The sequence below is a fragment of the Oryctolagus cuniculus genome, chromosome 3, assembly GCF_051225735.1.
Source record: "Oryctolagus cuniculus isolate XC-2025 breed Fujian yellow rabbit chromosome 3, ASM5122573v1, whole genome shotgun sequence".
NCBI classification, from domain to species: Eukaryota; Metazoa; Chordata; class Mammalia; order Lagomorpha; family Leporidae; genus Oryctolagus; species Oryctolagus cuniculus.
Window position 1 is genome coordinate 9,500,197 of NC_142869.1, and position 26,878 is coordinate 9,527,074.

The 26,878-nt window shown below is 43.5% G+C and overlaps 1 long non-coding RNA gene across 2 annotated transcripts; it reads left to right on the top strand.

The window, feature by feature from the left end:
* Positions 1 to 1,141: 1,141 nt before the first annotated feature.
* LOC149127257 (uncharacterized) lies at positions 1,142 to 26,609 on the top strand. 2 transcript variants are annotated; one of them, XR_016231862.1, is made up of 3 exons: positions 1,142 to 1,700; positions 9,796 to 10,030; positions 26,201 to 26,609. It is a non-coding gene; the product is annotated as an uncharacterized LOC149127257 (long non-coding RNA). The 2 variants fall into 2 exon arrangements; XR_016231863.1 differs by lacking the exon at positions 26,201 to 26,609 and adding an exon at positions 25,372 to 26,185.
* Positions 26,610 to 26,878: the final 269 nt, after the last annotated feature.

Genomic DNA, 26,878 nt, shown 5'->3' on the forward strand with positions numbered 1-26,878 from the left:
TATCCTCTAAGATCACTCATTGAGGTATTACCTGTAGATAGATATCAAAAAGCAGAAAAGCAGAGAGCATAAGAAAGCTCACAGCAACTGAGGGGCTGACGTTGTGGTGCAGCAGGTTAAGCCACTGCATGGGACACTCGTGCCCCATATCACAGTGCCTGGTCTGAGTCTGGGCCCCTCTGCTTCTGATCTAGCTTCCTGCTAATGTGCATGGGAAGGCAGTGACTGATAGCTCACATCCATGTGGGAGGTCTGAATGGAGTTCCTGCAAGCATTGGGGAGTGGACCAGCAAATGGTAGATATATTTCTCTCTCACTCTCTCTCTTGCTCTTTCAAATAAAAATTTTTTAAAATAATTAAGAAGGAGGAAAGGCCGGTGCCGCGGCTCACTAGGCTAATCCTCCGCCTTGCGGCGCCAGCACACCGGGTTCTAGTTCCGGTCGGGACACCGGATTCTGTCCTGGTTGCCCCTCTTCCAGGCCAGCTCTTTGCTCTGGCCTGGGAGTGCAGTGGAGGATGGCCCAAGTGCTTGGGCCCTGCGCCTGCATGGGAGACCAGGAGAAGCACCTGGCTCCTGCCTTCGGATCAGCGCAGTTCGCCGGCCACAGCATGGCAGCCGTGGCGGCCATTGGAGGGTGAACCAATGGCAAAGGAAGACCTTTCTCTCTCTCCCTCACTGTCCACTCTGCCTGGAAAAAAAAAAAAAAGGAGGAAAAATGGATGTCAAAACCACCTGGAAATAAAGATGAAGACTAAAGATTGGAAAATGGGCTACAGAGCTTAAGCAAGGCTCTGGGGTTCCTTAAATGAGAGGTGTGCTGGGAATTATCTGAAAGCACCTGGGTGCTTGAGAGCTGGTGAAAACTGCCTGCTCCTAGACCAGCTGGCTCCCTGCAGGTGCCGGGGCGCTCAACTGGCCTTTGTCAAGGGCTTTTAATGAAGCTGGGGAAGAGGGGGAAACAGCAAAATCAGTAGTAAAATGAGTGCTGCCTGCTTTATTTTGGGAAAAAAAAAAAAAAACTACAAGTCCTTTAACTATGTTGAATTTAGACCATAAAATTCTAGCCAGCATGTATTGCCCTCCAACCGAGAAGGCTGGTGGGCAGATTGAAGTAGCCGGCCCGGTGAAGCAATGGATGAGCAGGGAGAAGCCGGCTGCTTGGAGGCCCACTTCAGGGAAGGAGGGAAGTGGCTGCGGGGCGGCTGGGATTGCCACGTGGCCTCGTGCGGCTGGTGGAAATGAAGGCCTTTTCTAGGGGCAGGCATGACTTGGAGCCACAGACAAGGTGGGATGAGCACACATCTGTGGTGGTGAAGCTGGCTTTCGATTTGAGGGTTTAAGAGAGGAAACTGCTGGCGGATCAGTGTAGGTCAGGTCTCCAGGTTGGGGGCAATCATGAGCAGAAGGCAGTAGGTCAATCGAAGACCAACCGAAGATGAATGAAAGCAACCCAGCTCTGCCTTCCACACTGATGGAGAGTTACATTCAGTGCAACCTGGGGAAGAACTTGGCAAAAAACCCCGGAAGACATCAAGATACAAGATAGATCCATAAAGAGTCTAATACAAACTGAAATAGAGGAAGATATGAAGATGAGAGCCAGGGGAGTCGCTCCAAACACCTGCAGAGAGTAACTGCAGAGCAGAGATCTGTGGTCAAACCATTGCTGCGGAGCTGCCCAGGTGTGGTGCTGACCAGGTATGTGGCTTCTCTGTTGGAGACTCTTAAAAATTCATTTTTATAGCAGTGGGGAAAATCCAATTCAAAGGCAGCTGAAATCCACATTTCCTAAGGATTAACGATGTTTTCTTTGGAGTAAAGCCTTTGGAAACACCTTCTGATTGGGAGACTGGGGAAAGATGAACAGGGGATATTTCATGTGTCAGGGAGGAACAGTGTCTGCAGTTGTATGTGTGTCACTCAACACCTGATCTATGTCATGGGCCAGCAGATAATTCACAAATGTCACATGTTTGAGAGTTATCTCCACTGTCAATGCAGGGAAACACAGGAAACTGAATTGTGCTAATTCTGTGCAAAACTTTTGGAAGAAAGTAGAATTGAAAGATTTAAGTGTATTTATTTATTACTTAAAAATTTCAAGTATGCTTACTGAAAAGAAAATAGTAACGCTTGGGTAAGCAGAATTATCAGCATGATCACTGGGTAAAGAAAGCATGGAAATGAATTTATTCCAAGTCAAAAAGCTAAATGCCATTTAAAATTTTATTATTATTATTGACTTTGAAGATAGTTCTGAAAAAATGCAGTCTCAAGAATTCTTATTTGTACAAAACCTGGAAATCTGGACTGGACTGAATGTGTGGTGTCAGAATCATCCATCAGCCCCTGCCCCAGCTGCACCCATTCCAGGTGTAATAACCTGCAATAGCAGGCCCAAACTTGCCCAAGCTGACCCATTGAGAGCTTGACTTGTGCTGGGTTAGTATGCCCTTTATTAAAAGTGCAGTAGTGGGGCAGCTGCAGGGACCCTGTCTGTAAACTCAATATTCCACGTTATGATGCCCACGTAGCTCTGCTCCTGGCTTTCTTCCTGTCTCTGCTGTGGAGGGCAGACTGTGCGGAGGCCTCTCCCACACTGCTGGTGTTTTCATCAATTCTCCTCCAGCCCTGACTGTGCTCCGCAAACCATCCTTGTAAGGGGGCTCTGAGGAGTGCACCCAATTCCCAGGACTTCGTACCCTGACTTGTGTGAATTCCCTGGTCTCTGACCTGGACACTCCGGGTCTCCCACTCCCAGTCCTACCACCCATGTCCTTTAGATAGATGCCAATCCAATGAAAAGTGGAGCTTTTATTTTATTTTTTTAACTTTTATTTAATGAATATAAATTTCCAAAGTACAGCTTATGGATTACAACGGCTTTCACCCCCATAACTTCCCTCCCACCCGCAACCCTCCCCTTTCCCACTCCCTCTCCCCTTCCATTCACATCAAGATTCATTTTCAATTCTCTTTATATACTGAAGGTCAGTTTAGTATATATTAAATAAAGATTTCAACAGTGTAGTACTGATCTTTCTCTGCTGGTGGCATCTGCCAATTTGAAGTTCCTAGCAAGCTTTCTATCAGAGCTTATATATAATTTTTGGAGTAAAGTCTGACAGAATATCAGACTTATTTTAATCTTCCAGATTAATTGATAATTTTCCTAAGATATTGACAGAGAAAAATCTTTTCACCAAGGATCAATAACTACAGTTGTATCAAAATCTATATTTATACTTTATATATACATAAAATATATATTTTAAATATAAATCAAAAAGTTTACAGAAAGCAGAATTAAAAGATAAGTTTATCTTGGTGTAGAAAATTTTGAAATTTGTACATAGAAGGATCTTCAGAAAGTTCATAAAAAATGTGTGTTCTGAAAAATCACGCCCAAATTTTGAAGCTATGTGCACCAAAATAAAGTTTTCTTGTTGTTCAATTTCTGCACTAATTATTTTGCAGTATCCTTGTGTGTGTGTATATGAAGTGATTTATTTATTTGTTTTTATTAATTTGAGAAAAAGAATGAAAACAGGGTTGCGGGGGTTGGGGGGGGAGAGACAGAGACAGAGACGAGAGCCCAGCTCCTAGCTTATTCCCCAAGCACCTGCAATGGTTGAATGTGCCTGGCTGGTGCCAGAAGCTAGGAACACAGCCTGGATCTCCCAGATGGGTAGCAGGAACTCAATTGTTTGAGCCACTATTGGTGCCTCCCAGGGTGTGCATTGGCAGGAAGCTGGAGTCAGGAGCCAGAGGCACCCCAAATGTGGGAGGTGACAGGCATAACTGCCAGGGCAAATGCCCATTCCCGAAGTGCTTGAGGAATTGGCGCCTGAGACTATATGGATGTGGGTGGCTGGCAAATCCACCACCCACAGGGCAGGCCAGGAGAGCTCTGGTAGAAACCCAGTGGATAGGTCAGCTGGAATACTTTCAGTTTTTCCATCTTCAGTAGGGTGATCTGTAGGGAATAAGTACAAAGCATTTTACTTGCAGTCAGAATCAAAAGGGTTTTCAGAGGAGAATGGCCTTGGTTAGGAAAGAACATTCTGGAAAATATATCCTCTCAGCTCTCCCAATCTGACTCGAACTTGCCATAAGGGATAGTATTGACAAAGAGCAATAAATCAAACTGAAAGAGGGCTGTGCCTTAAGTATTCAATTACACAAGACGTCCTTGGTGGGTTTATGAAGCTAGAATGAAATGTTTAAGCAGGAGAATATTCTGTAGCTTATTTTAGGAGCCACAAAGGTGTTAAACACATAGATGAGAAGAATGTGTGTGTGTGCGTTTATGGAGATGCAAGCTGGAAAAAGAGAAAGAGACTGTCAAGAGTCCCTGTTCTCGAAAGCAAAACACACAAGTGAGCCAGCATCTAGTTTGAGTCAGAACAAGCAAGCAGAGCTCTTATTTAAAAAAAAAAATACACACTAGGCTGGAGTTATTTCTGCTTTTTCAGGAACAGTGTTCTTGCCTTAGGCTAATGATTTATCATGAGCAGAGCCACCTGTAAAGATAATGGTTAGGAACTAGGCAACAATCCTGCAAGTTCCCATTTTGGAGATTGGTTTTGGAGTAAGATTTAGAAGGGAGTTGAGGAGAGACCATGGGGGCTTGAGTTGAAATAGATGTTCCTTTCTACAGCCTGGACATGGCATGAGACTGCTTTTGACCTTGTCACACAGCAGGAAAAATAGCTCAGCGGATTCCTGGCTTGTCTGGAACTGTCTTTGGAAGGAAGGAGACACAAGGGGGCTTAAAAAGACCAAGAGTGGGGCCGGTGCTGTGGCATAGTGGGTTAGGCCTCCACCTGCGGTGCTGGCATCCCATGTGGGCACCTGTTCAGATCCTGGCTGCTCTACTCCAGCTCTGCACTATGGCCTGGGAAAGCAGTGGAAGATGGTCCAAGTGCTTAGGCCCCTGCATGCGCATGGGAGACCCAGAGGCGGCTCCTGGCTCCTGGCTCCCTTTCGATTGGAGGAAGAGGTCTCTAAGGAGGGATTTGAAGCAGTCAGAAGAATTGAAGTCTCTGAATCAGGATGGCTCCATAGAACCATAGATCCGGGTGACTTCATAGGAAGCCTTGGGATGAAATTCCTAAGAGCGTGCATGAGGGGTGGATGGAGCGACCACAGCTTTCAGGAGATCAAAGTTCAGAATTACCTAAGATCAGTGTAAATGAATAAGGGTACAGGGTATATATGTGTTGTCTTGAACAAATAGGTTGGACAAAGTCTAGTTGCTTGGGGCAGATGATGAGATTCTGATGGCAAGCAAGCAAGAGTCTTTTGAGTACAACAAGAATGGTAATTAGACCTGGTTTGTTCTATAGTTTCATCATTAGCTGGGAAGACAAGATGAAGATTGCAGTGGAAATATTAGAGCACTTGGGAATTTCAAAGGACTTCATTTTACAAGGACTGCAGGGAACAAACCTGCATGTGAGCTGTGAGTCCCTTTCAGGAATCTTTGAACCATCTGACCCTGGAGAATGAAAGCAGGTCCAGGAGATTGGTGGTGGACAAATTCTCTTCCAACTTTGAAGAGGATTTCTGCAAACTACACACTGGCAAATCAGAGTTCATTCCAGAGAGAGCTTCTAAAATAGAATATTAAACAGATGGCTTGTGGCAGAAAGAAGAGGAAGCAGTGACTCATTAGGAAAAGTCATGCCAAACTCATAATCATCCTCTTTTTTTTATTACACTCCTAGGTTGGTGGAGCAGGAAAAACTAGGGGAACTCTTAAGAAAAGCCTGCTTGGATTTCAAAAGAGCATTTTCCAAAATCAAATTATAGCCTGGTAGACAGAATAATGAAATATTAGCTGGATGTTGAGCCAATCAGGTGACGCTGTGGCAGGTTGAAAACTAACTTCCAAAAACGTGTTGATTAGTAGGTTGATGTCAACGGGAGAAAATGCTGAAGAGAAATGTCATGTGGCTCAGTGCTTGGCTGACTTCAACATTTTATCAATTGCTTGGCTAGGGATATAGTAGGCCACATAAAATTTGCAAATGATACAAGCTTAGCAACAAGAATTGCTAATATGACAGATGCACGAATTGCAATTCAAAATAATTTTGACATCTGGAACACTAGGCAGAAAACAACGAGATAAAATTTAACAAGGACAAATGTAAAATTCTATGCTTAGAACTTCATGGCAACAGAATGTTAATGACTGCCCAAATGTCTGACTCCTTGGCCTCTTATCTGTGGCTATGGAATCCGTGAGTCTCTGCTGTCTTGCTCCATCAGCACGCCCCTTGAATTTCCCTGGGCTAAGGTAGGAATAAAGAAATGTTGCATCAGCATTTTCAGCCATGCTATTGGACTAGTCCTGAAGTTACTACTGCAGTTCATGTTTATACCTGATATCTATAATAACTGATATCCTTCCTATCATTCTGGATTCTGTGGCTTTGATTTCTGTTCTCTTTCTGGATGTGTCCCCAAATCTGTTCTTTGACACTTGTCCATTTGGATCTACAAGCTAATTGACATAAGTCAGTAAACCCTCTGCACCGGCCTTCCTTCAATTGTTGACTTCAATCTTGAATTTAATTTGGGCCTTTGTTTATAGTAGGTGACATTCAAGTTTGATACAGTATGTGAATAGCCTTCAAGTTCTTTCCTTTCATGGACTAGCTGGAAATTCAGATTTAGGATCAAGACATGAAAGTGGTCAATTAAATTGAAATTAAAGCCACAGATGTGATGGCAGTCTCCATGGAAGCAGATATAGAGTAAACAAAGGGAGCTGAGGATTGGAGTCTAAGGGAAGCTGAGAGAGATGTGGCTAAAGGGAGCCTGCACAAAATGGAGAAGAGAAGAGCCAGGGACAGAGGGAGATGAACTGCAAAATGTTAGCATCACAGAAGGCAAGGATGAGGGCAATTTTCATAAGAGGTGGATCATTAGTGTTGAATGTTGCCCTGATGTCAAACTGAATCAGAGATCTAAAATAGCTCAACTGGATTTTTGAAAGCTGGGGAAGAGATTTGGAGAGATGGAGACTGGGAAGTCAGAATCTGTACGCTTGTGTAAGACAGGATGATAAGAGGAGTAAGTAGAAAGGGATAAGGGTTTAGATGAGGGGAGGATGTGTGTTCCCACACTCTTGCTTATGCATGGGCAGGGGAATGCCATCAGAGGGAGGAGTGGGGATTCACAAATACAAAATGTTTCTTACAGAGGAAAGTCCCCAGGTATCCACTCATATTTCCTTTGCATCTCTTCTTTTCCTCCCTCCCTTCTCCCTCATCCTTCTTTCTTCCTCCTTCTGTTTCTCCATCCTCTTTTCTTTGGAAGTCAGGGCCATGCTTTTTCATTTTTTAAAGGTTTATTTATTTATTTGAGAGGCAGAATTATAGAAAGAGAGAAGGAGGTACAGAGAGAGAGAGGTCTTCACTCCCCAGATGGCCATAAAGGCTGGACCTGGGCCAAGAACTTTTTCCAGCTCTCCCACGTGGGTGCAGGGAGCACTTGGGCCATCCCCCACTGCTTTCCCAGGCCATTAGCAGGGAGCTAGATCAGAAGAAGGGCAGCTGGTACTGAAACCAGGGTCCATATGGGATGCTGGTGCTGCAGGCAGAGGATTAACCTACTGCACCACAGAGCTGACCTCAGTGCTGTGCATTACATTTTCTGCAGGGCAGTCCAGTCATCACAGTCTGTTGCCTGGACTTGTCTGGGTCATGGGCCATGCCTGATGGATGTGTACTAACACCAAGCAGGGACTGTCCCAGATGAATGCTGCAAACAGGACTTCTGTGAGTCACTGCAATGTGTGTTAGTCTAACAAAAACTATTTTAAGAGAGATGTGGACAAACGAGGGTCTGCCTTGAGACGGAGATACTGTCCAAATGAAGGAGGGTTCTGAAAAGCATGCTGTACATGGAAACTTCAGAATTGGTGGGGACAGTTAGCTTCAATAGAGAATATCCGACTGAGGGAGGAAGGTGGGTCAGATTTACACGTCAGGACCAAGGCATGTGGATTACCGGAAACTGAACTGAGTTTGATGTTTTGAGAAAACAAGCCTTGACGGTTCTTGGAATTGTTATTACCCTGTTACTAGAAGCAGGAGTCAAGTGACCTGGCCATTAGGGACGTGGGTTCTCATAGTCCCAACATGCCTCTAAGTTCTTTTATTTCTTTAGGTTTGTTTGTTTGAAAGGCAGAATGCCGGAGAGAGGGGGAGAGAGGGGGAGAGAGAGGGAGAGAGGGGGAGAGAGAGGGAGAGAGGGGGAGAGAGAGGGAGAGAGAGGGAGAGAGAGGGAGAGAGAGGGAGAGAGAGGGAGAGAGAGGGAGGGAGAGGGAGGGAGAGGGAAGGAGATAGAGAGAGGGAGAGAGAGGAGAGGGAGGGAGAGGGAGGGAGAGAGATAGAGGGAGAGAGAGGGAGGGAAAGGGAGGGAGAGGAGAGAGAGGGAGGGAAAGGGAGGGAGAGGAGAGAGAGGGAGGGAGAGGGAGAGAAAGGGAGGGAGAGGGAGGGAGAGGGAGGGAGAGGGAGGGAGAGGGAAGGACAGGGAAGGACAGGGAGGGAGAGGGAGGGAGGGAGAGGGAGAGAGAGAGGGAGAGAGAGGGAGGGAGAAGGGAAGGGAGAGGGAGGGAGAGGGAGGGAGAGGGAGGGAAAGGGAGAGGGAGGGAGAGGGAGGGAGAGGGAGAGAGAGAGAGAGGGAGAGAGATCTCATCCATCTGTTTGTTCCCTCCCAAGAACTGGTGCCAGGAGCTAGGAACTCTATCCTAGTCCTTCTCCTTGGTGACAAGAACCTTCTCAAGTGCATTAGCAGGAAGCTGTATTCAAAGTGGAGCAGTCAGACCCAAACTGCGGTCTGATAAGGGATGCCATCTTTGCAAGTGGCAGCTTAATCACTGTGTCCCAGTGCTGGTCTTGGCTTTAGGTTCTCGCCTAAGATTCTCAGAGGGAGTCCTAAGAGAAGTCTTGCTGTGCCCTAGATAAGCCGTGCCCCCTCAAGGTGGCCAGGGCTATGGAATGACTTGGTCCTGCAGGTCTGGCTCACCCATTCTTTCCATCCCTGTTTTGGGCTTCACCCAAGTAGCAGGAGCTCTAGAGAAAGTGGACTGGAGAAATGGATTTTAGAAAGGCCACAAGCAGTTGCTCTTCTCTGGGCCCTTGTCATAATTTTGAGAGAGCAACCATGTGGAACGGTGAGGAGAAAGAATCAAGCAGTTGTCCTTTCTGAGCACTTTAGATTGTGCTCCCCGAACACTGGCTGGAATCACCACGGCCACAGTTCTTTCCACCCCCTCGTTGCTTCCTCTCCCCCTTGCAGCTCATCTCTCCCTGCGTCTCAGTCAGAACCCCACACAGTGTTTAGAACCAGGTGAGATGCAATCGAGAGGGCACTTCCAAGGGGTAGTGGGGGCTGTTCTGCTTCTACAATTCCTTCACTTTTTCTTTCTCTGATTAGAGAGAAATAAGGTCTTTTTTTTCTAGTGTGGCTGTGTGTACTCTGTGACTTATCTCATAGTCAGTATGGGTACTATTTTCCCTTTTTCCAAAAGTGTGACTGGTTCATTGCCTGAGGTTCAATTGCAATTCTGCATAGTTGACTTGATTCATGCTTTTTGAGTCTGTGAACTTGCAGTCATGATGACAACCACGGAGAAGGCAGAGCAGACCACACTTCGTGGCCTTGTCAATGCGGGAGTAGCATCGTGCACAGCTTTCCACCCATCTCTGAGGGCACCCCTGGTAGGAGAAAAGACTCGCGGAGCATTGATGGCTGTCACTTTTTGATTTCTCGACAGCTCTTCTTTGTTCATCTGATCATGCAGTCTACCAAGACTTGGCATGTTGGTTGTTAACGGGTCTGCAGCCTAGCCTGTGAAGGTTCTCGGCCTGCCTCCCACTATTAGCTCAGAATGGCGGCGCATGCCTCACCCTTTACCCTGCACTGTGTGACCAGCGAACTCACGGCTGGGTTCTGGAGGAACCAGAAATGCCGATACATGCGGAAGGGAGGCGGAATATCTGGCTGCACATGTGAGTAATCTGGCATTTCTCTTCTTTGGGGAAGGAAGCGAGGTCAGTTCACTTTCTCAGGCATTCATGACTCTGCTGTTCTCATGATCCTGGAGGGCGAATGTTACAAAACATATTTGTAAGTTCTGCAAATTTTTGTGCTTGAATTAATTGCTTCCTGTTCCCCCCACCCTCTGTGCAGCAAATGCCTTGACAAAACACATTTCTAACACACTAGGTGCCACAAACAAGGGCCTATGTGAGAAAATTATTAAAATTTACGTGATTTCTGTGGTTCAGTGTCTCCATCTGGGTCTTTTCTATGCATATATTGGTTTGTTGTATTTGTTATACTTCCCCTTGCATTCACCAAATTGATAAAGAATTATCAGATCATTTGAACAATTTGTCCCTTGAGTCAAATTTCTCAACTGAGTCTTCACTAAGAAAAAGATTTTTGGTGTCTTACATATGACTCATCAGGCCAGCTATTTGGGAGTAATTTTTAACCATTGTGCCCCAACCTTGCTGTCTGTTTTGCAATGTGTAGTTCAGCCTGGTTCTACCCTTGACTCAGATCTGTGGGCTGTATATGATAACATTCTTTTTTTTTTTTTTTTTTCTGACAGGCAGAGAGGACAGTGAGAGAGAGAGAGAGAGAGACAGAGAGAAAGGTCTTCCCTTGCCGTTGGCCCACCCTCCAATGGCCGCCACGGCCAGTGCACCGTGCTGATCCGAAGGCAGGAGCCAGGTGCCTCTCCTGGTCTCCCATGGGGTGCAGGGCCCAAGCACTTGGGCCATCCTCCACTGCACTCCCTGGCCACAGCAGAGAGCTGGCCTGGAAGAGGGGCAACCGGGACAGAATCCGTCGCCCCGACCGGGACTAGAACCTGGGGTGCCGGCACCACTAGGTGGAGGATTAGCCTATTGAGCAGCGGCACCGGCCAATATGATAACATTCAACCTCTGCTTGGATTCCAGCACTCTCAGATTAAACATCTGACCCCAGCTTCCACTTGGTGTGCATTCCCACATCATATAGTCCTATTGGAACAAATATAAAGCAAAGTGAAAGACCATTAGTGGAGTTAATTTCAAAATATTGGACTCGATTTGGCTGAATTTATGTGGTATGATTGAGCTGGAAATAGTGCTGTCAATTTTGGCTGTACCTATCAAACAATTTTCTGTGAATTATTATGATGTTTTGACTTTTGGCTTCAGCATATTTTAGTACAAATATCTAGGGTCAAATTCTTCAGATGACTACAAACTGAGAGACAAATTGTTCAATTGATCAAAGTCATTTTGCTTGGTTTTCTGATTCCATTGTTAAATACTTTAGCAGTCATTAATCAGAGGTTTTCAACCCATCAAATTATTGAAATTAGCCTCAGTTAAAGCACAATTGATTTGGAGAATCCAATACGGGATATTTTCTTCTCTGTCCCTTTAACTTCTAAATGAAGTGGGTAAGTTACAATCGCACGCAAGGTAGATGTTTGAAAGATGCTTTCCCTGCATCTGTGTCCTGCAGTATCACCTCTGGTTGCCTGTTTTGTTTTGCTAAGTCAGAAAGTGTATGTTTTCAACTTTCTTTTTTTTTATTGGGAGGATTAAGTTTTTTCTTTGTTTTTACTTTCTTTTAGCTCAGGTCTTTCTTCAGACACTAAATCCAGAAGGTAAAATCTAAGACTGAGGAGGGGAATAGTAAATAAGTACAGGAATGGGCGTTTATCTCAGCAGTTAAGACACCTGTGTCCCACACTGGTGGGAATTTGGAGAGTGAACCAGTATTTGGGGGCTCTCTCTCTCTCACTGTCTGTCTCTCTGCTGGTCTATTAATGAGTTTATTAAAAATAATTACAGAAGCCAATATTTTGGTGTGGCAGGACAAGCTGCTGCTTGGGATGCCAGTATCCCATATCAGAGCACTGGTTCGAGTCCCAGCTGCACCTGCTTGTGATCCAGCTTGCTGCTAGTGCACTTGGGAAAGCAGTGGAAGGTGATCTAAGCACTTAGGCTCCTGCCACCCATGTGGGAGACCCTGACAGAGTTTCACACTTCCAGCTTTGGCCTGGCTCAGCCCCAGTCCCAGCTGAAGTAGAGATCTGGGGAGTGAACCAGGAAATGGAAGATCTCTGTTTCTCTATGTGCCCCCATCTCTGTTACTCTTTTTAAATAAATATAATACATCTGTAAAAAAATACAAAGTCACATAACATAAATTCCTGAATAAAGAGCCACCACAAAGAGCCTTTGATGACTACTAGAAATCATACAATTTGCATCTTGCTCACACTAAACAGAAGAAACTCCGTCCAAATAGGAACTGATTCAAGCCCCTTTTCTTCTGCCTTTTGGAGAGTGGTTAAGATCACGAGGCCTAAATACCTCATAAATGTGTTTAGAGGACACAATTTAATGTGTTTAGACCAAGACAGAGAGGAGTCTATATACACGGAGCTCTAGGCTCGTGGGAAAAAATAAAACAACAACTTGAATTTCATCTGATTTCTGCAATGACCAAAGATTCTCTGGACTTTGGCAGAAGCCAGCTGGTTGATCAGTGACAGATGACAAGACTCAGAATTTCCTCTTTTCTTTTTCTTCCCTTGCTTCTTCAGTTCTGGGCACTCTGTCCTCTTGCTGTTCATTGAACAGATCAGGTTGTCCCCCTCTGCCACAGGACCTTTGGACCTCCTATGTACTTCCTTTGTTAGAAGATGCTTGTCCTTCGGGCCAGTGGCATAATAGGCTAAGCCTCCACCTGCAGTGCCAGCATCCCACATGGGCACCAGTTCATGTCCCGGCTGCTCCTCTTCCCATCCAGCTCCCTGCTGGTGCACTTGGGAAAGCAGTGTAAGGTGGTCCAGGTTCTTGGGCCCCTGCACCCGTGTAGTAGATCTGGAAACAGCTCCTGGAGGATCAGCCTGCTCCAGTTGTTGCGGCCATTGTGGGAGTGAACCAGCGGGCGGAAGACTTCTCTGTCTCTCCCTCTCTCTGTCTGTAACTCTGTCTATCAAATACGTAAACGAGAACAACAAAAATCCTTTAAAAAAATGTTTGTCCGCAATATGTATATGGGTCTCTCTTCTCAGGTCTGCAGATCCCTATCCAGTTGTCAACTCCCTCCCTGACTGTCCTGGCTATAATTCTGCCTCTAGCCAGTGCCCTCTTGGTATTTCTTTATGATAGCTTTTATCACCTGGCATTTGTCAGTATTAATTTTTTGGTTTTGCTGTGAGTCTCATCACCTGAATGTAAGCTCCATGAAGACTGTATTTTACCTGCTTTTTCCTCTGCAATCTCTCCAGTGTCTAGGACAACACCAAGAAAAATGTGTGCAGCTGCAAAGGTTTGGTTAACAAACGAATGAATGAGTGAATCTCAATATTTCAACCTTTTCCGAGATGCAAGTAAGCTCTTAGCAACACTTTGGACAGTGAAAGGACATCTATATGTATATCTGAATGATAGAACTCACTGACTAGAATGATGAATTCAGATTGAGCCACAAATGGAATCCTCTCCTCTCCTCTTCTCTTCTCTTCTCTTCTCTTCTCTTCTCTTCTCTTCTCTTCTCTTCTCTTCTCTCTTCTCTCTTCTCTCTTCTCTCTTCTCTCTTCTCTCTTCTCTCTTCTCTCTTCTCTCTTCTCTCTTCTCTCCTCTCCTCTCCTCTCCTCTCCTCTCCTCTCCTCTCCTCTTCTCTTTTTTTTTTTGAAAGGCAGAGTTACAGAGTTACAGAGAGGGAGAGGCAGAGAGAAAGAAATCTTCCATTCCCTAGATGGCTGCAATGGCCAGGGCTGGACCAGGCTGAAGTCAGGAGCCAGGAGTTTATTCTGGGTCTCCCACACACCCACAGAATTTTTCATGTGAACCATTAACCTGCTCATTTCAATGGCAAAGCACATGGGCGTTTGCAGTAGGGACACCATTCAGGAATCCCATGAATCTTCCACCTGCTGGTTCACCCCCTAAATGGCTGCAGTGGCCAGAGCTGGGCCGATCCAAAGCCAGGAGCCAGGAACCTCCTCCAAGTTTCCCATGTGGGTGCAGGGGCCCAAGGACCTGGACCATCTTTCTGCTGCTTTCCCAGGCACAGCAGCAGGGAGCTGGATCAGAGGGGGACAGCTGGGACTTGAACAGATGCCCATGTGGAATGCTGTCACTGCAGGGGTCGGTGTTACCTGCTGTGCCACAGCACTGGCCCTAGAAACTTTTGTGTGTGTGAAATTGGGTAAGGAGAAGGAAAATGTTTATTTGAATTTCAAGATCTTTGATTTTTGTCTAGGATGCTGAATCCTTGTAATACTTCATGCACATTCATAGAATGTGACCTCTTTTTTTTTTTGGAAATAAGATCATTGTAGGTATAATTATTGAAGATTAAGTCCTACTGTAGAAGGTCCAGTTCTTAATCCAGTTTGCCTGGTATCTGTTTACAACAGGGAAACTTGTACACACGCATGTGTGCACACACACACACACACACACAAAGGATGCTTGCAAAGACACAGGAAGAAGACAGCCATTCTGAGGTTTCCAGAGTCTAGGATGGGCTCCTTCCCAGCTTCAGAGGCTGATGTCTAGATTTTGGGCCTCTGGACCTCTAGAACTGTGAGGTAATGACCATTTGTTGTTCTAAGGCACCCAGTATGTGGCATTTCATTAGAGGGGCCCTACGATATTAATACAGGTGATAACACATCAAAACAGAGGGACTTACTTTAGGAAGCAATTAACTTGCATGGGGAAATTGTGACATTCATTCAATTTATAGTTCTATGCTACACTTTGAACTGAATTTTATCCCCCTAAAATTCATATTAAGCCTCACCTAACCCCTGTGTCTCAGAAAATGAAGAGAGAGCAGTAAGACGATAATTGAGTTAAAAGTAAGCAATTAGGGCCGGTCCTAATTTAATGTGATTGTGTGAGGAGGTGAGAATTCCTCAGGTAACCTGGTATTAACCCTTGGTTAGATACATGGCTTGCAAATATTTTCTCCTGCTCTGAACATGGTGTTTTCATTAGGTTGATCGTTTCTTTTTGCTTTTGGGGTTGATATAATCCCGCTTGTCTGTGTTTGCTTTTGTTGCCTATGCTTTTGGAGTCACATTTAAGAAACACTTGCAAAGGCCAGTGTCCAGAAGCTTTCCCCCTATGCTGTCTTCTAGGAGGTTATGGTTTCAAGTCTTCCAAGTAAGATTTCAATCTGTTTTGAGCTCATTGTTGTGAGCAGTGTGAGAGATCCAACTGCATTCTTCAGCATACATATACCCAACTTTCCCAGCATCATTTATTGAATCCTGCCCCGACAGATATTCTTGGCACTCCTGTCAAAGATCAGCTCTCTATCCTTTCCCATCGATTGATATGTCTGTTTTTATGTCGGTACCATACTGTTTGGATCACTGGAACTGTAATCTATTTTTGAAACCATTAATTGTGATGCTGCCAGCTTTGTTCTTCCTGTTTAAAATTGTTTTGGTGATTTTTTGAGGTTTCACATTTTTTCTATTTCTGTAAACACCACCATGCAGATTTTGGTAGGAATTCCATTGAATGTGTAGATTGCTTTGAGATATAGATATTTAAGAATATGAAGTCTTTTAATCCATGAACATACATATATTTCTATTTATTTATATCTACTTTCTTTCATTAATGTTCTATATTTTTAATTTTATAAATCTTTTACCTCCTCGGTCAAGTCTGTTCTAAATATTTTATTCTTTTGGATGCTATTGTAAATGAGCTATTTTTAAAACATTTACATAATTCATTGTTAGTGAATAGAAAGTCACTGATTTTTGCTCACTGACTTTATATCCTGCAACTTTGCTGAATTCGTCTATTATCCCTAACAACTGTTTTGAAGAGGTTTTGGGGTTTTCTGAATTGACGATCATGCCATTTGCAGAGATAATTTTACTTCCTTTCTGATTTGAACGCTTTTTCTTTTTTTCTGTTGAAATTGCTCCTGGATGTTCTAACTGGCTAAAACTTCTGTTGCTATGATGAATACAAGTGGAAATAGTGAGTATTTTAAGTCCCAGGTCTTAGAAGAAAAGATCTCATGTTTTATCACTGAGTGTAATAGCAGCTGGAGGCTTTTTCACAGAAGGCCTCTACAGAACTGAGATAAATTCCTTCATGTGCCTGATTGTCGACCTTTTTTTTTTTTTTTGTTAGTTTTGTTTTGTTTTTCATAAGAGGGTGCTGAATTTTGTTACATGTTTTTCCTGCATCTACTGAGATGGTAGTGTGATTTCATCCTTCATTCCATTGTGTGATACATTGTGTGATACATCTGCATATGTTGAACCATCCTTGCATCCCAGGGATAAATCCCACTTGGTCAGGGTATTTGATCTCTTTAATACACTGCTGAATTTGGTTTGTTAATATTTTGTTTTGCATTTTTTCATCAAAGTTCACTGGAAGTGTTGGCCTCTAGTTTTCATTTCTTGTGGTATCTTTGTCTGCCTTTGGTGTCAGGGTGATGCTGGCCTCTTAAAAAGAGTTTGAAAGTTTTCTTTCTTCTATTTTGTTAGAGAGTTTAGGAAGCATTGTTATTAATTCTTCTTCTTTTTTTAACAGGCAGAATGGACAGTGAGAGAGAGAGAGACAGAGAGAAAGGTCTTCCTTTTGCCGTTGGTTCACCCTCCAATGGCCGCCATGGCCGGCGTGCTGCGGCTGGCGCACCGCGCTGATCCGAAGGCAGGAGCCAGGTGCTTCTCCTGGTCTCCCATGGGGTGCAGGGCCCAAGGACTTGGGCCATCCTCCACTGCACTCCTGGGCCACAGCAGAGAGCTGGCCTGGAAGAGGGGCAACCGGGACTAGAACCTGATGTGCCGGTGCTGCAAGGTGGAGGATTAGCCTATTGAGCCATGGCGCCGGCCATTAATTCTTCTTTAAGTGTAGAATTCACCAGCAAACCCATTTGTCCTGATATTTACTTTGTTGGAAGGTTTTAAGAATTTTAGTTTAATTTATTGTGATGGATGGAGGGTGAGAGAAAGAGTTGGTTTACTCCCCAAATGCCAGCAACTGTTTGGGCCTCAGCTGGGAACCAGGACTCAGTCCAGGTCTCCCATGTGGGCAGCAGGGACCCAATTCCTTGAGCATCACCAGTGCCTCCAGGACCTGCATTAGCAGGAAGCTGGAGGCAGGACTCAGAGCGCGGTACCCTTCTCAGGTCCAGTACGGGCCTGGGCCCCTTAGCTGGTGTCTTAGCCCCTAGGCTAAATGCCCACCCTGTTGGAAGGCTGATAATTAATGATTCAATCTCCTTATTTGTTGTTGAAGATGTGGAGAAAGGGAACCTCTTTACCACTGTACCGCCTTTAGAGGGAGTATAAATGAATACAGCCACTATGGCAAACAATATGAAGTTTTCTCGAAAAGCTGAAAACAGAACTACCATATGATCTGACAATGCCACCTGTGAATATTGATCCAAAGGGATTGGAACTGGGATCCTGAAGAGGTGTCTGTCCTGGCCCAGTCAGGGCAGTGTGATTCACAATACCCAAGTAATGGGGGCAATCTCAGGGGTCACCAACAGAGGGGTGGGAAGCAAGTGGGATATGCACATACATAGGTATATTTTTCAGTCCTTGAGGAAGGAAATTCTACAGTTTGGGACAATATGGATGGATCTGGAGGACTTTATGCTAAGTGGAATAAGGCAGACACTGGACTGATACCACGTGATGCCACCTGGGTGATAGATCCAAAATAGTTAAGCTCACAGAAGAGGACTCGAGTGGTTACCAGGGCTGGAGGGAGAGGACATGGGAAGATATTAGTTAAAGGGTCCAATGTTTCAGTTATTCAAGATCCATAAATCCCAGAGCTCTACTATACAACATTAGGCCTATTGTTATTGGTTCTGTATTGTATACCTCAAAAATTTGTAAAAGGATGCATTTTATGTTAATCAAAAAACTAATAATAACAAATAATAGGGTGTGGGGCCGGTGCTGTGGTGCAGTGAGTTAACGCCCTGGCCTGAAGCACCAGCATCCCATATGGGTGCCAGTTTGAGACCCGGCTGCTGCACCTTCAGTCCAGTTCTCTGCTATAGCATGAGAAGGCAGTGGAGGATGGCCCAAGACCTTGGGCCCCTGCACCTGCATGGGAGACCCAGAAGAAGCTCCTGGCTCCTGGCCTTGGATCGGCACAGCTCTGGCTGTTGCGGCCAATTAGGGAGTGAAGATGGAAGACCTCTCTTTTCCTCTCTCTCCCTCTGTGTAACTCTGACTTTCAAGTAAATAAATAAATGAATCTTAAAAAAGTAATAGGGCAGGAGGGAACTTTTGGAGGTTATGTGGACCTAGTTTATGGCACAGATTATGGGAAGGTTTCATAAGATATTCACTTATCTTGAAACACATTGAGTTCTATGTCAAAAATTAATTAGAAATTTTTCAATAGTGTTATGCTCAAAAGGTCAATAGTGTTATGCTCTAAAGATACAACAGGTAGGGGAATGGATGAGTAATATCATAATAGACCAGTTGAAAACAGAGTAATAAATACCATAGATGTTAACACTGAAAATTGCTTAAAATGTTAAAAACATTTAAAAAGAGGAGGTCAGGGTGTACAGAGGCACACCAAGGACACACAGGCACAGGGAGAGAATGATATAAGGACCCTGTGAGCCAGTGACCCCCCCGCACTAAGCAGAGAGAACTCAGGAGAAAACATGGGCCAACACCTTGCAGAGTCTCAGCTTCCAAACTGCAATGACTTTCTGTTGCTTTAGTCATGTAATCCCTGGTATTTTGTTATGTTGGACTTAGCAAGCTAATACACCACCCATGCCAGCTGTTGACTGCTCTTATCTATAAATTAGAATGTGTTGAGTTCTGACCAGTATACCACAAATTTAGACCACACTATCAATGAGCTGAAAATGTTGGACTAGAAATTTTATTTCTTCCAAGCAATTTATATGAAAGATTATGCAGTAATGGCAGCAATTAAAATGTTTATTTTTAATAAAGCAAACCTCCAATCCCACCACCGTCCTTTGCCTTACATGAAGCAACAAAGTTCTTTGAAGCGTGGAGATTTGCACTTAGCAATGTTTTTGTTGCACTAGCTCTTCTTTGCTTATGGAGCATTTATGGTCTAAGTACCTGGAGTCCATCAGTTTTCTATGGAGCTCTTTGGTTAGCATGAGGGTCTGCTGTTTGGAATTGTGTGGTGCACAGTCAAAGCCCCATCACTGTGGAGCAACATTGTGTGGAGAGTGGGCATGGACAGATCATGTGGGAGAACTGCCACATCCCTGGGTGTCCACTCATCCTATCATACTCCAGTGTTCTTGTTTCTGCGGTCTTAACCCAGAGTAGTTCAAGTACTGCATTGGAATTCCCCTGTATTCCAAATAAACTGCAGACTTTATTTTTGGTCCCTGATTTTTGTTTTGATTTAGCATGTGTTTAAAGGAAAGGCAGTCTTGGAGGTTTCTCTGCAGCTGCAAGACATTTGCAGTTTTGGTGAAATCAGTCACCATCTCCAACACGTTGTCTCTGAACGTGAGTGACCGCGTGCCTCTGCTGCTGCTCCACAGTTCTCAACCAACCCCGCCTTCATGCGCCTTTTATGTACAAACCTAGTTTTATCAATACCGTGCAGGATCTGTAGGGAAAACGTATCCTCCAAGTGTTTTGGAGACCACTTCTTTGTATCAGTTAAGAGCTTTTGGTCATAAGCAGCAGAAATGTACTCTGGTGAAACTAAGGACACACACACACACACGTGTATATAAACTTGAGGATGTCATATATCAAGCAAAAACTCCAAAACATTGCAAAACAAAGCAACAAGGATACATAAATAATTAGATAAAGAAAGAAAACAGAGGACTCTAAAATAATTGTGGTTGTTGGAGTCATTTGGGCATGGTCAGGCTTTGCTGCTGGGATTCATCAGCTTCTCCTCTTCATTACTCCCATTTACTCCTACCTGGAGGAGGGAGGGATTGGTCCAATGACCAGTACTGACTCAGCTGCCACTTCTTGAGTAGAGTGCAAGGTGCCTTGCATAACCGTTCTGTCCAGCTGTATTAAATGAGGTAGAGCTCATTCCTCAAAAAGAAAAATTTAGAAAACCAACCATAAAAAGAACAGAGAAAGAAATGTCTGTATCAGTATTACTGCAAATATAGTTTTGTAAAGCTTTGTTTTATACCATTGTGAAGCCAATAGTTACGAATGTTGTATTATTAAGTAAAGAATTCATCTAATAGTAAGAATTTAGCAATTAGTAAGAATTCAACAAATAGTAAGACAAAGAAAACAACACTATTTCTCAACAGTAGATGGGCTGTACATAGTCATCAAATTGGGAAATGTCAATTTGCTCACATACACTACATGTTTTTTAAACTCTGTTAGTAACCACAGGTCAGGGAAAACATGATCTTTGTCTTTACTTAGTGGAGGGTTAAGCTTATAATTATAAAATAAACCAAAAGTATTTCCTTGTAAAAATTACAAGAATAAGAAAGGAAGGAAGAGGGAGGGTGGGAACATGGGTGAGAGGGAAGGTAGGGTGGGGAGTACCGTTGTACTGCTAAATCTGCATGTATGAAATACATACACTTTGTTCACCTAATAAATAAAAATTACTTAAAATAAATATAAATAAATAAAAGGAAAAAGAATGTTCTACTATAGTTTTAATAATCTGTGATTACTTTAAAATTTTCTGTGTATGGATGAAAATAATTTTTCATTCAATTATTGTTTATAGTCACCATCTATATTCCCACTAAATTAGGGTCTTTTTTTCTTGTCAAACTTTTTATTTGGACAAAGTATTAGTCTTTTATTGTAATGTAAATTTATGATATGTTTTCTCAAAAACTAAAAAAAAGGAGAAGGAAAAGTGTCAGAGGGAGATGGGGGAGGGAGGGAAGAAGGGAATATCATTAGGTTCTGAGAATTCTATCTACAAAGCACATTGAATCTGTTACAAATAATTAAAAATTAAAATAAACTTTTATTTTAAAAAGAACCTAATAACCAAAAAGAAGTATGTAATTTTCCAAAAGAAGGTGAGGAGAATTGACATATGAATACAACGAATGCCACTGTGAGATTCCTTCTTGTGGGAGAGGTGCATTTTGGTGCCACAAATTTGTAGTTTGGGCCATTTTTGTTAGTATACACCCCCACGCATTCCTGGGTGCTCCTTCCAACTGACAGCTGGTGTGCTCGCATGGACTAGTGGACAGAGAGCATGCCTTCTGTGGGGCCTCAACATGGTACCGGTTGACTGCTCTCAGGAACCACACTGGATGCCCCACTCTGGCATGTCTGGCCCTGGATTCGTGGCAGACTGCTTCTGAAGCACTTTCTGCTTTTTGGCACTCTGCAGGGCCTGTTCCAGTAAATATTATTATTAATACTCATGATCAGAAACAAGGAACATCTTGATAGTATCAGCAAAAGAGGAACCAGCTCCGCTTGGGTGCCAAGTGCAGCAGCTGTGTGGAGCAGCCATGGAGCCCTGAGCTGCCAGACACGCTGAGGAATTGTTCTTTACTGTTGGGTTTTAGCAGAATTTTCCAGTAGATGAGAGGGCAGAGCTTCTGGAAAGTTCTGGCTGCTGGATCCTCAACCCATGCGCTTTGGAACAAAGCAAGCTTTTTCCTTAAGATGACCATGTTTGCAAAACCTCCCAAGGGTGGTGTTGACCACAGTCTGTCCTTCTGAGACTTCCAAATAAGAATGTGTGTTCCCATGGTGGAATACAGTGGAATACAGCAGCCCTCCTCAGGTCTACAGGCAGGGGTCCACTTGTGGCTCTCCCTTCCGTGCTCCAGGGGTCAAGAGGTAGAGCTCACCTGGCAATGAGAATCATTCGGGGTCACAGCAAAGTGGCCTGTCCTAGCATGAACAAGCCAATCAAAACAGCCACATTCAATTGTTATATAGTGACACCTCATTATTTATTGTCCTGTTGTATAATGTTTAAGGGATCTGATACTCAAAGAAGTAATGCAGTTATACTGAGTACAATAGCAAGAAACACAGCCGTAACACACAGGGTGCTGTTCATGATGACTGAGCCTCTTTCCACTGAATGGAATCAAGAGCTTCATAGCTGGACCCATGGAGATGGGGGGAGATGTTGCTGGGAATTTCGTGTCATGCTGCTGTAACACCCCAGTTCCATGAGATGGAAGGGGATGAGATAGAAAGCAGGTAGCCACAGGAGAAAATAATTGAGTTCCGCTAGGAGTTCTTTGATCTAAGCAAGGTGGTTTCCTCAGATCTACCAGCAAATCACGGGGTGTAGAGTAAAATCTAAGGACCATGGGATGCACCCAGACAGTATTTGAAGGCTCAGGATACAGTGAGAGCAGAGTTATGGGCAGGTTCCATCTTGGAAGCAGTGTCCAAGGCTCAGTTCAGGAGTCAAAATCCAAGAAAGGGAGTTCCTTATTGCCCACCTCTTTCTCTGCCCCTGAATTTGGTTGATTTTTAGTGACATATTTTTGGTGACAATTTCAGGAGTTTATTCCTTTTGAGTCTGTAAGTGTGGAGAAAAGCTTATTTTGTTAGAATGGCAATAACAGCAGCTCTTGCGTACAACAGATCTGCTTTCTGTGGGTGAAATGCTTCCTCAGAGAGAGAAGCTTTTCCATCAAACTTCACACCTCCAAGAATAACAGCAAATGTGGCATGCTTATGTAATACACAGGACTTCAAGTGATCTCTAAGGGCCTGTGGCCCATCAACAGGCCATTTCTTCTTCTTGTGTAGGGAGCTACACAGTGGATTTTGTTTGAGGTGATGGTGAAGAGATTAGCAAAGGGATTAGGGGCAGAATGTAGAGAGGGAGTGTGCATAGGAAACAAATTCTATCAGATAATTTTATTACATGTTGTTTCTAAATCCTTTTCTCTGTCTCTTCATGAAATTTTCAGAAGTATCTGAATGACTTGGCAATGTATGGGATCACTTCAAAAGGTCATGGGAAAGTAGAATTTAAAAAGTAAGATTTGTGGTTTTTTTTTGTGTGTGCAAAAAAATTTGAGATCTATCTGTAGTTTTCCCCATAGTTCTCATTCTCCATGAACTTTTTGAAAACCCTGTGTCTTCAAGAAGGAAAGTCAAAACCACTCATGAGATACCTGCCGCACCTGCGGACATCATTATAGACAGATGCCACTCTTTCCAGAATGATGCTGAGCCTTTTACATGTATTATCTCTCTTAGTCTTCTCAGCAACCTAACAAGACAGTGTTTTCTCTGCTTATTTGTGTTAACAGACTCTCTCATTACAGAAGAGGCAGTGCGGATCTTAGGTACAGAGATAGTGCTTTACTTATCTTTGTATCCCCATGTCTATTAAAGGGCTTGGCATGTAAAAGGTACTCATGAATATTTGTTTAGTTGAACTGAATTGAAGAGATGTGACTAAAGGCATAAACTGGAGCTGGGCTGTAGAGCATTGATTGCCAAATCAAATTTGGTTTGTGCCTATAATTATTCAGGTGGGTGAGGATGAGATAGGGTGGGCCAGCATCATGGAGATGCTTTGATCAGAGAATTGCCTACAGTCCTCTGGCAGGTAACAGTTATATCTTAAAGCTCAGGTTGTATGGAACTCAGCTCTGCATCTTGCCTGAGTACCTTCTTGTTTGTGATGATTGGTTATAACATCAAGGTTCAATTAACAGTGAAATTCCAAGAGCTAAATTTTCTCTCTGATCCATCCTTTGGTCTGCAAAAGAAAGTAGGTCCAATAGATGTTGCTTTGGATTTGTTCCTGAGAGGAAGAGCATGGTGGGGGCAAGAGGCGCGGAGTCACCACACAGACCCCGGGGAGTCGGATGTAAGTAGGCCTGAGGCAAGCAGCCTGCAGACTCGTGTATTTCAGTTGCAACAGCAGCTTATATAGCCAAGGCAGCCAATCCAGTCAAGGGGTGGTCTATGCCCTAACCAATCACACCCTGTTGCCAGGCAATTTCCGAAGCCATCCAATCACACCCTGTTGCCAGGCAGGCTCTGTTGTCATGTGGTTTCTGAAACCATCCAATCACAGCCTGTTGCCAGCAGCCATCTTGGCATGGCTTTCTCATTCTACCACAAACAGAGCTTATTAAAACTCTGAGAAAAATCACTTTTAACAATGAACCTTCTATAAAAAGTAAATGATTACATGCTAATTGAGAAAAAGATTATTCTAGCCTTTAGAAGAAAGGAGTGACTTAATATAATTACTTAAAAAAATTACTTGAGGGTGGCAGGAACCCAACTCCTTGAGCCATGCCTGCAGCCACCCAGGGTCAGTAGTGGCAGAGAGCTGGAGTCAGGAGCCAGAACTGGGAACTGAACCCGTGTACTCTGATATGAGTGTCTTCACTGCTAGGTTAAATGCCCATTCCAGCTGACTTTCTTAATTCCCTTCTCTGCTGTGTTATTTTCTTCAAGTTTCTACTTTTTGATTTTGTCCATGTTGACAAGAATGGAAGAATCATAGAATTAGAGAAATCATCAAGGTGGGGGGATCGATAATCTGTTGTCTCAATGTCTCCCAAATTCAGGGCCCTCCATATAGCAATGGAACTCCATTAGCTAATTTCAGTTTTGCTAAAACTTAACATATACCATCCATTTTTCTATGATCAAGCAAGCTTACAAAATAAACTTATGTGCCTTTGGCAAATATTTGATCAGCCTGTGGTATTAACCTTTTCCATCTCCTGATGACTGGAAGCTCTGAGCAGCAATTCTATAGGTGTCTGTATAAGGAAATGAGAAAACAATTGAACTTATTTTTTAAGCAGTCCTGTTGGCAATAAAACTACAAGTATTTTCAAACAAAGATTCCTCAAGAAATTTGCATAATAATCATGGCTCTGGGAAAGGCTTGTTAGAAAGCATTTTTACCCATTCTTCTTATTTTCACTGATAGGAAGATTGAGTTCTGAAATTAAGAGGGTCTCCAAGAGATGTGTCCAGGATCTCTTTTTCCCTGTTACTTATTCCTTGACAATGCCTCAGGTCCCTTGTTCAGCTGCTTGAAAACATTATCTTCCCCAGTATTTCTGTTTAATATTAGCGATGTGCATTCACCAAATTCTTCCTCTTCCAGTGAATCAAAGGACATACAGACCCTTTTATTTTTGGCGAACTAGGATGGGCACTTAAAGGGCACCTTGATGAACAGAACTGTGATCTGTTTGTGGTTGAAGTGGCAAAAAAGGAAGCCACTTGTTTGCTGGGATCCTGCCGGGATCTGCTTTAACAACTCATCACCAGATCTTTGTTTGGACAGCTTAGCATTTAGATTCATGCATTATTACTGTGGTCTTGCTGTCCTAGATCTTTGTGAGTGCCACTGTTTCCTTCTGAGAACTCGGGATCTGAAACCCCAGAGGCGACAGAGAAAGCGGAGACTGTTTTCTAACGCAGCAGTCTCGGCACAGCAACCTCAACCCACTTTTCAAACATTCTTTTGACCAGTGTTTCCTCCAGTGTGGTAAAAGAAAATATTGAAAAGGGAAAATGTGCTTATTAAGAGAAACAAATTGCTGTTATTTGAGTCAAAGGAAAGAACATGGCCAGCCTGCATTTCAACGTGACAGATCTCATGTAAATTGTAGCTAATTCTAGAAAATGGAATGTAGTAGATGCATCACTGGTGTCTGAAGTGAAAGAACAACACATGTAAAATTCTGACCTTTTGGATGATGAAACAGAAAATGCAAAAAAAAAATGTTGAGAGTTTTTTTTAATGTTATTTGCATCTATTTTGGTTGAAATAAGTTTACAGCCTGTGGCATGAAATGAAGATATAGGACAAACTGAAGTAAGGGAATTATTATGAAAATGCAAATCTTAGATGTAGCATCCTTTATCAAAACAGGGAACATGCATAGAACCCAGTGTATGGACTTTTAAAAACAGGAGTACATAAAGAAAGTTATAAGAGAAAAATGTTTTATCAACCCCTCTCCGTTTGCTCTGCAAATCTGTGATGAAGCAGAGAATCCTTTTCTCCCAGCTAGTTCATTGTAATGATGCCCTGAGTCCCATGCAGAGGTCACATTTCAGCCAAGTCTTGTGACATCACTGGGAGATTTGGCCAGGGTGGAGCTTTACGTCTTCTCTTTGTACTTGAATTGTTTTTGCTTGGATTTTTCTTTCTTAGGAAGTTCACCTTTCAATATAATTGTTGTATACAATAGAAGAGAGTTGAGGGCAGCCAACTTCATTTGGTCATTGGAAAGGTGCTGAGTAAATTTTTCCAAAAGTCACCACGAGGCCACCCTGCTCAACTGTGATCCACGGAGTCAGCACCCCTCCTCACTGACGCATGCCATCTAGAAGGTAGATGTCAATTATGGAAGCTAAGGGTTGGGCTGCCTTTGCTCTAGTTCATGAATGCCCTTAAGATAGTCATTGGCATCCAACAAAATTGGAACATGCTGCTTTTTCCTTTATTGACTGTGCAATTTTATGTACAAATTTTAAAAGCTGTGAAGAGATTCCTATGTTTCATTCCTTTTAATAAAAATGCATGTGATGCAAGCTGGAGGGCCTATTCAAAAGAACTTTCTGCCCAATAAATGTTTACCAGCTCCCTAATTGGATACTGTATTTTAAAATTTTGTGTTTTGAGCCTTCCTGGAGTCCCCAAACTCCATCTTATGTAAGGGCTAATGGTATTAGTTCCTTTTGTACAAGAAATTCAACAGAATGCAGGTACTTCTGCACCCTGAAGTTCCTGGATAGACACAACTTGTAGTGCACTGTCGCTCCCCCTCTTCATGGAGGAACGACACAGGACCCTGCGCTGTTCTTTCGTCTGCTCGGCCCTCCCCGGGTT